The sequence below is a fragment of the Durio zibethinus genome, chromosome 4, assembly GCF_047325235.1.
Source record: "Durio zibethinus cultivar Kanyao isolate XHJ-2024 chromosome 4, ASM4732523v1, whole genome shotgun sequence".
In the NCBI taxonomy this organism is placed as follows: Eukaryota; Viridiplantae; Streptophyta; class Magnoliopsida; order Malvales; family Malvaceae; genus Durio; species Durio zibethinus.
In genome coordinates, this window is record NC_143165.1 from 33,381,963 (window position 1) to 33,398,036 (window position 16,074).

At 30.0% G+C, this 16,074-nt stretch overlaps 1 pseudogene; it reads left to right on the forward strand.

Annotated features, from left to right (window-relative positions):
- The first annotated feature begins 13,932 nt into the window (after positions 1–13,932).
- Positions 13,933–15,442, forward strand: LOC111288103 (stemmadenine O-acetyltransferase pseudogene; annotated as a pseudogene).
- The last annotated feature ends 632 nt before the right edge of the window (positions 15,443–16,074 follow it).

The window sequence follows — 16,074 nt, forward strand, 5'->3', positions numbered from 1 at the left end:
CTAGATTAAGCCAAGATTGAAAAGAGTGTAATGATGCAAATGCATGCCCTATCTTGGATGCAAATGTAAACACACTATATGTAGTACAGATATTACTAAATCAATGCCATGAAATTTCAATTACGATAATAAGGTTCTCAAGACTCCACCACTTATTCTTAGCTTCTCAGTATTAATAATCTCGGAACAAATTCTGTCAGCTGATCCATGTCATTCTTTTTATTTGGTCATAACTTACAGGTTATGTCAACTAATCTATCATTGAATTCATCATTAGGTCACTTATGTCACTTTATTTGCCCATTTTTAAAGCATTTTCTCAGACTTTTTTCACTTCTTTCATCTTGAATTTCTTTCAAAAGAATGAAAAAATCTTTTACGAATAATGTCATTCATTTATTTAATATCATTTAAATTAGTGACAAACATGATATATTTTCTTAATTCATTCAAATGATGTATTTTTGGCAAAGGATAAGAAAAATGGGTCTTTATTATTGAAAAGAAATATGATTAATAACATATTAAAGGTGAATAAAGGTAAAATATTTTCGTTGTTCAAACAGGATATCAACTTTCAAAATAATGATTGTTTGGACAATTTTGAACTTCAACTCAAAATTTTCTTTCAAAGACACATTCCATCAATATCCTCAGTCTTTGAAGCAATCATCATCCTCATTCTTGAGACCCTTATATGATGTTGTTTCTTTGAATTTTCATCTTTACTTAAACTGCCATTTCGTGTTTTCAATTTAAGTATTTCTTTTTGCTTTTTTTTCTTTCTTTCCCTTTTTTCTTTCTTTTTTCTTGTTTTTTGCACTCATATTTCTCATCTTTTCTTTTCATTTATCTTCCTTTTTATCCATTAGTGACACTTTGTTCAAAGTCCTAAACAATTCAATTGCAAATCTACCTTAATTTAATTCATGATTCTCTAATTCAAGTACTCACATTCAATCAAAATGAACTTTTAAGGGATATAATGTAGGCTAGGTGAAAGGTTATTAAAGAAATGGATAAAACAGGCCTAAATTGTATTTGAAAAATTCTCAAACCAAGTATCATTTTTTCATATAGAGCACCTTGACATGTTGCCCCATCAATTTTTTCTTCATTTTTTCTTTTTTTTTTATTTTCATCATTTTTCAAGAAAAACTTGAGCACAAAACGGGTTTGCCCTTAAAATAAATAAGTTTCTCAAATTTTACCCCTAATGTGAAAGTGATTCTTGGTTAGGGTTCCTTAAAAGAAATTTTCAACAAGCTCAAATAGGGTAACAAAGGATAATTTTACTTTTTTTTTAAAGATAAAAGAAAGATGATCATTTCTTATCTCAAATATGAATACTCTCAATAGAGAATATTTATTGAATAAAAGTAGATTTATGAATGAACAATTGCAAAGATTATGTGTTGCATCCCTTTTAAGATTTTTCATTAGATTTATCTTCTTTTCATTCAGCAGTGTTAATGAATCAATGATCTCATCTATCAATCAAATTATCATGAATAATATTTTTAAAATCGAATCTTAAATTACTGTCACGATTGTCTGAACATTTATTATTTAAAATCAGAGAATGGATATAGAAAAAAGATATAAAAAAGTAAAAATAAATAATGGTGATTTACACAAAAAAAAATGTCATGAGAATGCATCAAATATGTCACTTTTATTAAAATGATGAAAAATAAGAAGAAATCTAAGTACATAAAAGAGATTCATATTCTTAAAAAATCATAAAATGATAAGCAGTTCCAATAAGCCTTTTTGAAATCATACCTTTAGATGATTGGGTAATGGGTTACCATTGACATTAGGTGCCGTGTTTCGATTGGTATTGAAGCTTATCAACCCTTATTTAATCAGACTTTGTACCCTATGTTTCAAAGAGATATAATTTTTGGTAGAATGGCCAGCCACCCTATAATGATAGTCATAGTGAGCAGTGAAATCATACCATTTGGGATAGAGAGGTTCAAGTTATTTTATAAGAATGAAAGCAATCAAGTGGTTTTTGTAAAATTTTTAGCACAGTTCTATGTAGCTCATGGGAATAGGATCAAATGTAGGCTTTTCCTGATTTTGTGATTTTTATACACCATTTATTAGGGTAGTTGGATGAATAGAGAACCTAGTTGTGGATGTCATGCAGTTGATTGGTAGGGTGAAGAAGAAGCATGACTTACAGTAGGATGATATGTGGGATAGATCGACTGAGGGTAGTTTTTAAATTGCTGCATTTTAAAATTCATAGCTTGAGTCCATTTTTTTTTTAGGCATCTTTTTAAATAGTAAAAAACTCTTTTTCTTCAAGTTTGCCATTTTTAATGGTATTTTCGATGATATTTCTTAAAATCACCATATCATCAAAATTCTTAGTCATGTTCCCTATCATCTTCTCATAGTACGATGACTTTAAAATGCTTATAAATAGCACCGTTATTTCTTTGTTCATTAGTGGTAGCTGTACTTAAGTGACGATATTTTGTCATCTTTTAGCATACTCTTTGAAAGATTCAGATGCTTTTTTCTCTATATCTAGTAATGAAAGGTGATTGGGAGCTATATCATAATGTGGCAGTATTGGTTAATGAAGGATCGAGTTAAATCTTTTCACTATTTTATGCAAGTTTTGTCCAATTGAACATACCACATTACAACAAACTTAATTAAGCTGTCTTGGAACACATGCATGAGTAATTTCCTATTGCTGGCGTGTGCTACCATCTTACGATAATACATTATGATGTGTATAATGTGACACTTAGTATTATCGTACTTCTCAAATTCTAGCACTTTAAATTTTGAAAGAATCACAACATCTAAGACTAAACAAAGATTGACAGCATCTATGGAGCCATAGAAATCAATGCCTTCTATAGCTTATAATCTTTTTTCAATCATGCTCATTGTTTGATTAGTCTTAGAGTCTTTCGAGGATGTAGCCATCTACAACTTCACTTCTTTTTTTATCTCATCCAGTTTGGAGATTTGGATGGGCTTAACTATTTTTTTAGTGAAGACAAGATTGGTATAACTCTAAACATTCCCTTGATTGGGTGCATAAGGCATTCTTGGATAACTGTAATTCAAGAATATGGTCTATTGTGGTTGTAGATTTAGAGTGATTTAGGTCTAATGTAGATCGAACCCTGAAGGATATAATGACTCAGTAACTTCATACGAAATATCTTCTTCCACTATTTTTCCTTTTTTTAATCTTTTCTAGAGCTAAGATGATCTTCTTTAGTTTTTCTTTAATTACCTTCTGAACATTTTCTAACCTTTCAAAATTGTTTGCATTATCTTGCATCATCTCCTTGGCTCTAGCTTAGGTGTCGTACTGATATTGAGCTATCATCAAACTTTGATTTCTTATAATGTGTAAATTTAGAATGATATCATGGAACCCTTAGATTATACATGAGAATGAATGCAAAAACAAAATGTATGAATGCAATAAGGAGAATTTACCACATAACAATTATTATCAAAGAAAATCTTTATTGAATTAAAGTCATTTTTAACCAAATCCAACATTACATCCATGAAAGTCTAAAATTTATTGGGAAAAAAAATCCATAACTTGTTGATATTGGCTTTGCACTTCATTAAAGAAATCTATCAATTTTTGACCATGTGCTCCCATTGGTGGCACTCTTGCCTTCCATTTTTCAATATTTTCTACCATGTCTTTAGCTTTGTAAACAGCCACAATGATTCAGTTAAATGGAGACTTCAACTAGTTATGTTTCTTCATATATTCTTCTTTCATTTGCTCACATTCTTCAATCATATCCCTCATTTGTGCTTTAATTCCCAACACCGCTCCATTTAGCATTTGGATGAGCTTTTGTGCTTCAAAGAGCATTGCATCCTTTTCTTGTAGTTTTGCTTACAATTGTCTATTTTCTTGCAAAAGTTGGGTCAATTCTTGATTAGTGGATGATCGTGTTGTATTATGGTTAATGCACAAACTCTTCCTTTCATCTTTTTCTTGTTTCAGTGTTTAGACTTTCTTTTTTAGCCTTTTGTTTACAAGCTTCAACTCTTCATACTCTTTTTTTAGGCCAGTAAAGGACTTTGCTAGGCTTTTTATGAATGTAACTAAGATTTTTCTTGTTAAAATTATTTCATGGCAAATATTCCTTATGATAAATCTAATGATATGAAGGCATGTTAAAGGAAAAGGGTTAGTAGGCATAAAAAAAAAACATAAATACAAAGACCAACATATAAGACTAAAGTATATAAAAAGGATAATATATAAGCTTACAAGTAAAATAAACATCTAATCATGTGTCCTATTTAAGATTTTTTGACACAAGGAAAGGCATGGTTCTACCTGTGGTTGGGCTCTTAAAGTTAACAATATATCATTTGGATTACGTCTAAAAGGTTACCAAATTATTCTTTACATCATTGTCCATTATAAAGTAGTAAGGCACTATGATTCTCGTCCATCATAGGCTACAAGCGAAAATGGTTCAATTTGAGTGAGAGTATTTCATAGGCCTAAGCAGAAACATAAAATCTCACAAAAGCATAGGTATTTCACTCTTTCCTAAGGGTAGAGCTTGGGTGGAAGGCTTATGTTATCCACATGTAAATGAATGACAAATATATATATATATATAGGTGAATAACTAAACAAAATATAAGCAATGAAAAGAAAGAAATAGGAAAGAAAGAAAATAATCTCAAATTTATTTAGCAAGGCTTGGATAATAAAAAATTATTTACTGGTTTGACTCTTAATTGTCCCAAGTGAAGTCACCAAACTATCAAACATATAGATTCATGGACCTACCGTTAGATATAGATTAAATAGAGTCATCACCAATCTTTTTTATTTAGGTATGATTGGCTACTTGATCGAATCTATCCCATTTAAAGAAGAATCCTAAGATTGACTTAGGTATCTTTAAATAGTAAATTTTGATCCACGAACCAAATTTTAAGTTTGGGAGTATGGTAATGCGTGAGGAAGGTTATAGCACTCTCACAACGTCTATCAAAAAATGATACCAATTTGATTTCAAATTATCCAAGCCTTAAAATGTTTATGCTATGCCAAAATATTTAAAATTAAAAATTAATCCTAAAATTATTCCAATAGTTTGGTAGCAATTTAAGATAATTCTCTCACTTTAGGAGTATTCATAGAGATTAGTGTCCCAACCTGAAAAGGCTCTATCGTCAGATTTATTAATGTATTTTATTCAAGAAAAATTAAAAAAGTCCTCCAATAGTTTGGTAGGATTTACTTTGATGTAAATCTTCCAATAGTTTGGTGAGATTTTATTGTAAAAGTATTTATAAAATTTTATATATACATTTTTTTGAGAAAATTTATTAAGTCTCCTAATAGTTTGGTAAGACTTAATTTAGGAAGCAATTCTCCGATAGTTTGGTAGGATAAAAATAGTTCTCTTGAAAATTGATTTATGAAATTTTCTAATAGTTTGGTGGATTTCATAAAATTTAAATCTATGAAAAGTCTTCCAATAATTTTGTGGGATTCATGAATTTATTTGAAAAGATTTTGTTTATTTTTATTTATTTTTACTGTTTTTTCAGAAAGAATTTTTGAAAAATATTTAATAAATATTAAGTTACTAAATAAAAATAAATAAATAATAAAAACAAGTAAAATAAAATGAATGAAAAAAAATTGAAAATAAAATAATAAAAAACTTAAAATATAAAAATAAATAAAAAGTAAAATAAAAAATAAAATTAAAATAAAAAAATAAACATGCGATTGGGTTAGGTCGAACCACGGGTGGTGCATGGATCCTACTCGGGTTATGCATGAATCTAAGCTCTTTAAAATGGTGTCATTTTAGGAGGCTATAAATGCCAAGTCCTGTGTTTTCCTTTTAAAAGTCTTGGTCTTCTCTTTATCTAGCCTTAAACATTCTAACTTCTCTCTAAAAAAATCAAGAACATTCAACCGAAAACTAAAAATTTTCGTCGGTTTATGGAAAAATCACCAGAATCTTATTAAAAAATTCGAACCTTATTGAAAAACTCAACAAAAAAATTCAAAAATTTATCCCCAAACCGAGATTTTTTCAAATTCTTCAAAATTTTTCAGAAATCCAACCTTGGTCCTTGAAATCTAAAATTTCAATCCTAACACCCTAGAAAAAAAAAAACCAAAAATCTAACCCCTCTCAATCATCAAAATCTTGAATCCAAAAACTCCCAAAACCAAAATTTCATAAACCTAGTACTTAGAAATTTTTTCCAGAACACAAAGCCTTTTTCACCAAGTTCACTCCCCCTCCAAAAGTCCATCATGTCCTGTTCCTTTGGTCCTTTGTTCTATTTATGTCACCCTTAGGAGAGTTTCTAGGGATTAGACAGAACCAACCTAGGCTTGAATCATGAGATTGGATTTTGCTTGAACCTAATTTTAGGTCTAAATTCTTGTTGATTTTTTTGGATTAAATAGAAAATCCTTTGATTTGATTCTGGTTGACTATATAGATTGAGTTCCATTGATTTCGCTGATTGGAAATTCAGTTTCCTAATTCTCGTTATCGATTGAAGAAAGGGAAGGAAAGAAAAAAAAAATATAATCATAATATAATATAATATAATATACTACAATAATATACTATACTAATATACTATAATATATTATACTAATATACCATACTATAATAATAAAAATAACAATATAATATAATATAATATAATATAATATAATATAATATAATCGCACTATAATATAATATACTACACTATAGTAATATAATACTACTAACAAAAAATAAAATCAGCCCGATAGACCCCAGACATAGATGTGTGTCTACAACATTTTCATAAAAAAAATCCAACTTTATTGGGTCATAGTCTTTAGCTGCACAATCAACAAAAAACTTGACATTGCAGTTCTTTTAATTACCTTTTAAGTTACATAAACAATATTATATTCTGAAAGCATAACTTGTTATCGTGTTACTCTCTTTGTCAATAAAGGCTTTTCGAAGATATATTTAATAGTATCTAACTTTATTATATGAATCAAATGGTGTGATAAAAAATGTATTGCCTGAGCCTTCGAGCTATTTGGGCCAATGTATAATATAACTTCTCCAATGGTGAATACTTTGACTTATAATCAATGAACTTTTTGCTTAAATAGTAGATTACTTATTCCTTCTTGTCGATTTTATCTATTTGCTCCAGTATGCATCCTATTGAATTTTTACATACTATTAAGAATAAAAATTAAAAGCTTTCTCAAAACTAACAAGACCAACATGGGTAGATTTGATAAATACTCTTTAACTTTATCAAATGCTTCTTGATATTCATTATTCCATTCTCTTGGATCATGTTTTCTAAAAAGCTTGAAAATTGGATCGTACTTACAGGTGAGTTGAGAGATAAAATCAGTAATATAGTTCAATCTTCCTAAAAAATCTCGTACTTTTTTTGAGGTACAAGATAGGGATAAGTTATAAATGGCATCTATCTTATCTAGATCTATTTTGATTCCTCTTTCACTAATCATAAAGCCTAACCGTTTTTTTGGTTAGCACTGAACGTACACTTGGTCGGATTTAACTTTAGCTAAAATTTTTTCAACTTATCAAACAACTTTTTGAGATTGACTACATGATCATCTTTTTCATGAGATTTTGCAATCATATCATCTACATATACTTTTATCTCTTTATATATCATATCATGAAAGAAAGTTACCATTAATTTTTGATAAATAGCACCAACATTTTTTAATTCAAAATGTATGACTTTGAAGCAGAATGTGCCCCACATGGTTACAAATATTGTCTTCTCCATATCATCTCGAGCTATCTTAATCTAATTATAGCCAAATAAGCCATTTATAAAGGAAAATGTGGAATGTCGAGCAATGTTATCTACTAAAGTATCAATATAAGGCAAAGAAAAATTATTTTTAGGACTTGCCTATTCAAATCTCGATAATTAATATATATTCTCACTTTTCCATCTTTCTTAGAAATTGGCACTATGTTGACTACCCATTTAGGATATTTCACCACTTTTAAAAATCCAGCATCGAATTGCTTCTTCATTTTTTTCTTTATTTTCAATAGCATTTTTAGTTATAACTATTTTAACTTTTACTGTACCGATTTGCATTTTCATTTTAAAGGTAATTTACGCTCTACAATATCGATACTGAGTCATGGTATATCTTGGTAAGACCATACAAACAAATCTATATATTCTCGGAGTAATTTTTCTAACCTTTACCTATCTGTTGGTAGAAAAATGTACCAACCTTAACTTCTTTTCTATTTTTATTATCTTTCAAATTCATTAATTTGATAACCTCTTGATGGGGCTTAATTAGGCTATTTTCATGGTCTATTAATTTTAACAAATCAAGAAGAGAAGTGTAATCATCTGAGTCCTTTTCATTATCAAGTTCATCAACATGAATTAGGTTTTTTTAAGAACTTTAATATTTACTATTGGTCAAGAAACAGGCCTTTCTGGCATTGGGGTTAGCTTTTCATCATAATAAATGGTCATAAGTTTATACATGAATTTTATCAGTGTATTAAGGCTAGCCACTTCGACTTTTGTCAAATTTTCTCTTTTTTTATAAAACTCTATTTGACCTATGTTCATCAACTTTTATACCTTAAAACGAAATTGATCACAGTTCTCAATAGGATGGCCAAAAATACCCTTATGATAATCACAACTTTAAACTAATTTAATCATTTAATGGCACTTGTAAGGCTCTATTGGTTTCAACATATCATTTTTAACTAAAACTTGATAAACTTGAGCCATCGAAGTTTTAACTTTGTCATCCTTCTTTTAATGTAACATCTCTGGCCATCAGTCAAAACATTTATTGTTGGTCTACTATCATTTGGCATAGGATTTTCATTAACATTTAGAGCTCTTAGTTGGCTAATATTGAAGTTTAACACTATTTTTTTGATTAACTCTTGCTCATTGTTCTTTAAAGCAATGCAGTTCTCCATAAAATGGTTTGAATTTCCATAATGATAATCATAATGTGCATTTATCTAAGATACAAAAGTTTTAATGGTTTTCAAAAAATAGGTACTAGCAAATGATTCTTCATAAACTGAGAGAATAGATCAGTGTATGTCATACATATAAGGTCAAAATATGCTTTTTTTAAAGTATTTTTTTACGACTTTTGGACCACTACTATGGTTGGGTCTCCATTCTAGTTTAATGGATATAGTAGGATGGTTGTACATATAAATGAGTGTTTGAAATGATGGTTGAAAATGGGGTAAATCATTTGATTATTGGACTGGCTGATACAGATAAAAGATGGATGTCGCATTGCTTATGTGAGGCTAATGGGTTTGGTACATTGATGCAGGGTATAGGATAAATTTTTTAATCTATTGTCCCACATAGTTTATTGTTTGAGTTTCATTTTTTTTTCTTTTTGGGCGCTCTACTTTTATTTGCATCACTCATTTTTTTCTGCATCAAGCTTGCTATTTTTTATGACGTTTTCGATAATCTTACCAGAGATCACCATGTCTGTAAAATTTTTTATTATATTTTTAATTAGTTTTTCATAATATGGTGCTTTTAAGGTATTGAAAAATATGATAGTTCTTTCTTTCTCAATGAGAAGAGGCTGTTCTTATGTAGCTACATCTTTTCACCTTTGCGCATATTATTTAAAGCTTTCGGTTACTTTCTTTTTAATGCTCTGTAGAGATAAGTAATCTAAAGTAAGATCCATAACATGCCAATATTGAGTAAAGAATGCCTTCGTGAGCTTTTTTTGAGAATGGATACGAGTTTTATCCAATTGAACATACTATTTAATTATAAAACCCATAAGGCTATCCTAGAACATGTGCATCAGTGGCTTTTTATTGTGAGCATGCGTAACCATTTTTCAACAATACATGGTCACGTGAATCACCTCTCATTTGGTCTCATCAAACTTTTCAAACTTAAGGACTTTGAATTTAGGTGAGATGACCATGTCTGGAACCAAACAAACTTAACAGCATCCATAGAGGCATAAAAATCTAGTCCTTATATAACTCTAAATCTTTTTTTTTAGTGATTTCATCTTTTGCTGGGAACTTGATTCCTCTACTGTCTCAAATGCTTTTGTTCTTAGCCTTTCTATCTCCTTAAGATCATCCAAATTTGGTACCTAAATTCAATCTAAAGATTTCATTCTTAAGGTAAGAACAACTTGCCCTTGAAATTAGGTAGGACCAATTGTTATGGGTATGCTTGGATAGACATATGTTTACCCTCTAATGAATGGCATTGCTTGTGGTTGTATCCCTTGAGAGGTCTAGGCTCAATATGGAGTAAAACTTAGTGGATACGAGAGATTTTCATCATTTTATTGTTGATAACCTTCTTAAGCAACTTTTTCTCTAACCACTTATTTTCCTTTGTCCATCTTTCTCATCATTTCCATCATCATATTAAGTTGCTTTTTTATCTCATCTTGTGCTTTTTCAATCTTATCCATCCAACTGACTTGTTTTGTTCTATGATTCTTATTTTAGCCTTGGTATTATATGAATGGTGAGTAGGTTGAATCAGAATTTTTAATGGGTGAGCTATTCTTGATCCTTTATTATCACAATTGTTATTAATTAGGATATTATATTTTAAAGTTTTATTCAAACAAGTGCATGAATGGAAAATAGATAAAAATAAACAAAATGAACATGATGCATTAAGAAGAATTTAGCATACATCAATTAATAACAAACGGTTCTTATTACTGATCCAAAGTTACATCCATAAAAGTTCAAAGTCTAATGCCTAACAAAGGAACTTATTTATCTGCTGATATTGATCTTATGCCACATCAAGAAAATTTAGCAGATTTAGGCTTGTGTCATAACTGGTTGTACTCTTTTATTTAATTTTTTGACCTTGTTTTCCATTTCTGTAGTCTTATATGAAGTCATCCTGATTTATTCAAACAAGTGCTTCAAGTGTTCTTATTTAACCATGTATGTGTTCTTTCGCTATTCTTTCTATCAAGGTATTCTTGGCATTCCCCTTCTATAATGGAAACCTGAGGTTTTACCTTATTGACAACCTTCTGAAACATCAAATTATACCTTTGAATTTTTGAGAATGCATCATTTTTTTCTTAAATTTTTGCTTGCAGCTATTATTCTCTTTTAGGAGATGAGCTAGTTCAAGAGTGGTAGATGAATGTGTCTTGTTTAAATCAACAAACAAATTCTTCCATCCATTTCTATCTTGAATGATCTGTTGAATTTTTCTTTCTTATTGCTACATATTTTCCTCAATTTATTTTTAAGCTTTTTATTTTCATATTTCAATTCTTCTTTTTTTTTCTTATAACTTTCATTTTGTAATTTTTGCTTCTTGCAACAAATCTTGAGGCTTTGAAGAAACAAGATTAGATGGGCTGCGTGAACTATCTTCATTAGGAATCACAACATCTTTAACCTGCATAGTGCATCACATAAAATATTCTAGGTTGATCTTGTTAGTGCACCTGCCTCGATCCATTCTCTTTGTTTGTTTCCATGCCTAGACAATCTTTCTTGCCATTTTTATGGAATACAATTCACCATATGCAAAGCCTAACTGATTAAATCCATGCTTCATTGGAACAAACTGTTCATATCTGAACTATTTCAACACCATTAGTAAAGCATAATCGGTCACACCCTAAAGGCATTAAAGTGGAACCCAAGATTTATCCCTACAGCCCCGAAGTACTGAATCATATAGCATCCAATGCGCCTTTCACACCACTTGTTGGCTCGTCAAATTTTGTAAATAAGATATCCACTATTTCTTAGAATTCAATTTCAGCCATTTGATTTCACAAAATTCCCTCAGAGGAATGCTAGAGGCGAGATAAGGTTTATGGAATTTACCTCATTAGCTTCAAAATGACTCTTCATTCATACACATAAGAGTTGTATGCATCCTATAAAACAACATGTCCTCTTTATCGACAAAAATTCAAAGATCTAATGGTATTTGCCCAAATAATTGGTGCCAGATTGACATTGTTCTCAACTTGCTTTAAGAAATCCACCATTGCTACATTTATATAACCAAGTCCTTTTGGAAACACCACCATTCCATACAAAGTAAAGCAAATAGAGTCATACGCTACTTGTCATCTATAGTTTTAATGAGGTGACTATGCAAGAAATCCTAAGGAATATACGCATTCTCACCTTTTTCTTTAACATGTTTGTCCACCTCTTTCGCACTAATTTTCATCATCACAGCAAGCTTTTTACAATAGCTTATGCTTTTATTTTATAGATAAACTTTGTCAGGACATGCAAGGTGTAGGCAAAACAACATGGAATACTTTTCAATTGTGGGCACCATATCCACCTCGTTGAACACAAATCATCTGTATGAAGGATCCTAAAACCACATCATAGTTTAAAGTAAATCATAATTTTTTTATACCAACACTTTTGGTATAATTTTAAAAGTTTGGAGGGAAATCACCACTTGTGATTACCTTTTTATTTTATTATTGACGAAAATTTTAATTTATTTTGAAATGTTTATTTGTTGTTTAAAAATTTATTGGTTGAACTCTCAAATATTTCCAACATTAACAGACTATTTTGAGAAAAATATTTTGCCTAAGAAATTTTGATAAAATCACCACTCGTAACTTTTAATCTTGTAAAATTTTTAATTTTTATAATTTAAATTTTTTTATATTTTATTAATTTTTTATTGAAAAAATTTTCAAATAAATTTACCAATACTTTTGGCAAATTTTGAAAAAAAATATTTTTTAAGAATCATCGCTTGTGATTTTATTACTATTGTTATTATTATTTTTTAATTTTTCCTATTTATTCTAAGTGATTTTTTTATGAAAAATTCAAAAATATTTCCAACATTTTTGGAATATTTTAAAAATTTTCTTTGTATGAAAAATCACTACTTGTGATTTTATCTTTTTATTAATAATTTTTTTATTTTTTTATACAAGAAATTTTCTAAAATGTTTTAAAAGTGTTTAGTCAAATTATAGTTTATTAATTTATTATTTAATATATAACCATTTATTATAAGTATATAATAGTTGATTATAAGTGTAATTTTAAAAAATTATAAAAAATAATATTTGCTCACTTCATGTTCATCTTAAACACGATAAAGGATAAATGTGTTATATTCTCTCCTATGATAAAAGGATTGTATGAAATAGTTATTTTATGTCAATATATATATATATTATATCACGTAATCACATTAGATAAAAAAATTAACTATTTATTAAATATTATATGTAATAATTAAATAGTAAATATTTATTTTTATAGATTAATTAATTATTTTATAATAAATTATTATTTTTTTAATAATATAATTATATAATATGATATAAATAAAGGGGAGGAATCAAGTTACTAAAAAAAAATTTATACCTTTTAATATTTTTTCTAACTATTAATTTTAATAAATTCAAAAAGTAAAATTAAATAAATTTTTATTTATAAAAAATTAATTATGAAAAAAATATAAAATTAAAAAAATTTTACACTAATATAAATTCCCTCTCGTTGAATAAAAATAACTGATAATGAACCTCAACTGTTTCGAAGAATCTTTCTCCTCTCAGTGTCAGGTAGCGAGTGAAAAGTGGTCCACTTGATTTTAGTCAAAGAATTTTATTGCATTGAATATGCAAAATGCCATCCGCGTTCTTTCATATGTCAAAGCCTAGGCGGTCCCACTATGGCTTTCAGATTCATGAACTTAACTGCTACACACAATGGAAATTTGATTTTGCTAAGGGAAAGATTTTATTCTCCACCCACTCTTGGCTTTCGAGAGAATTTAATCCACTTGCACGAATCCAACACACAAAAATCAAACCCATGATGCATCTGCTCTCTATATAAGCTGGCAATTAGGGGCAATCTCATATATGCCAAGAATTAAAACTAGCTAAGCAATCTCTTCGAGACTAAGCCAAAATGAAGGTAGAAATCATTGCTAGAGATACCATCAAGCCTGCCTCTCCAACCCCTGAACACCTTCGAAATCTCCAATTCTCCTTCCTTGATCAAATTGCTACCCCTGTTTTTATGCCAATGGTTTTTTTCTATCCAATAGAATATTATGATGTCAATGTTGGTAATTTCAATAGAACCGAGCGGTTGAAGGAATCCCTGTCCGAGACCTTAACTCGATTTTATCCCCTGGCAGGACGTGTCAAAAACAATGCCTTCATTGACTGCAACGATGAAGGCGTCCGCTTCGTTCAAGCCCGAGTGAAGTCCCAACTTTCAGATGTCGTTAGGCGACCCAAACCAGACAGTCTCAACAAGTTACTACCGTATGAATTGGATAACGTAGGAGACTTGATTTTGGCAATTCAAGTCAATATATTCGACTGTGATGGAATGGCTATCGGCGTTTGCATGTCTCATAAATTTGCCGATGCATTATCTCTAATCATGTTTCTTAATAATTGGGCTGCCACTGCTCGTGGGAACAGTGATACAGATAAAGTCTCTCCACGATTTGATTTGGCCACCCTTTTTCCTCCCAGAAGCATATCCGGATTTAAACCAAGCACTGGAATTATTAAAGACAAGATTGTGACAAGGAGGTTCGTGTTCAGTGCTTCAGTGATTGCCGCACTTAGAGCTAAGTATGCTGACAATGGTGGAAGTGGAGAACTCCAGAGGCGCCCCACACGGATTGAAGCACTTTCAGCCTTCATTTGGAGCCGCTTTATGGCTACAACTCAAGGAAAACCTGACCCTGAAAAGCTTTACACAGTGCTTCACGCCGTGAACCTGAGAACAAGGATGGATCCGCCATTGCCGCAGTACTATTTTGGTAACATAAGCCGATTTGCAATAGCACTGCCATCTATAAACTCTGAGGAAGAGTGTTTTGGCATCGTGAGTGAGGTAAGGGATGCAATAAGGAAGATCGATGGCGATTATGTGAGGAAACTCCAGGAGGGAAACGGGCACTTGAATTTTATGAAAGAGAGAGCTGAAAAAATCACAAAAGGAGAAGTGGTTTCGTTCAGCTTTACTAGTTTGTGCAGGTTTCCTCTTTATGAAACTGATTTTGGATGGGGGAAACCCATTTGGGTTGGCTCAGCTAGCCTTACCTTCAAGAATTTGGTGGTTTTCATGGACACAAGTTCGAGTGGCGGCATTGAGGCATGGATTAATATGAAAGAGGAAGACATGGCTAGGTTCGAAAGTGATGTGGAATTGCATGCCTTTGTTTGCTCAACCACGGATCCTTAAACTTGTCGGTTTTAGTTTAGTTTACTACTGAATCTGCTTGTATACTTTTCCTGGAGAAGATTCATGAATATATTTGCTTCATATTCAATAATGTGTTGGAAACTTTTGAGAAATAAGAAACAGGAAGAACAAAAGAAATTTGTTTTTGAGATGCGAAAACACTTTTTCAAAATTTATTGTCTTTGAAATATAATAAAATTTCGAACTCTCGATCCAAATAAAAAAAATAAAAAAATGATTGGATAAAAATCATTTTATAATTGATAAATAGATTTGTATGACCTTTTCGATTTAAAGAATTATAATCTATTATTATGCAATTGTTATGAAGATATATATATATTTTAAGTTAATCATAATTATTAAGAATATATATTGACAAACATAAATCTATTCAACAACGGCAATTACCAACTGTTCTTGGGTCACTGAAAGAATTTTTTTATAAGCCCAATGCACTTGGCCGACGCCACGTCACTTAACTCAACTGCTAAAAACAAAGAGGTTGTCTTCGTTATAACTTTTATTGTAACAAGAAGTATGGTAAGAAAGGTCGTGGATCAAATGAATATAATACTGGATTATGTATGTTTTAGGTTAAAGGATTTATCCCAATATGCTGCTGCCAAAAATTCTTTCTTGTATTCAAATTGACAAATTATGTAATTTTTGCATTTATAATTCATTATGAATTATATCACTTCTTAACATTTTACCTATAATTTTTTATTATAATTTTACAATTAGTCAATTATAACTGATGAGAGTATTTTGAGGTTCA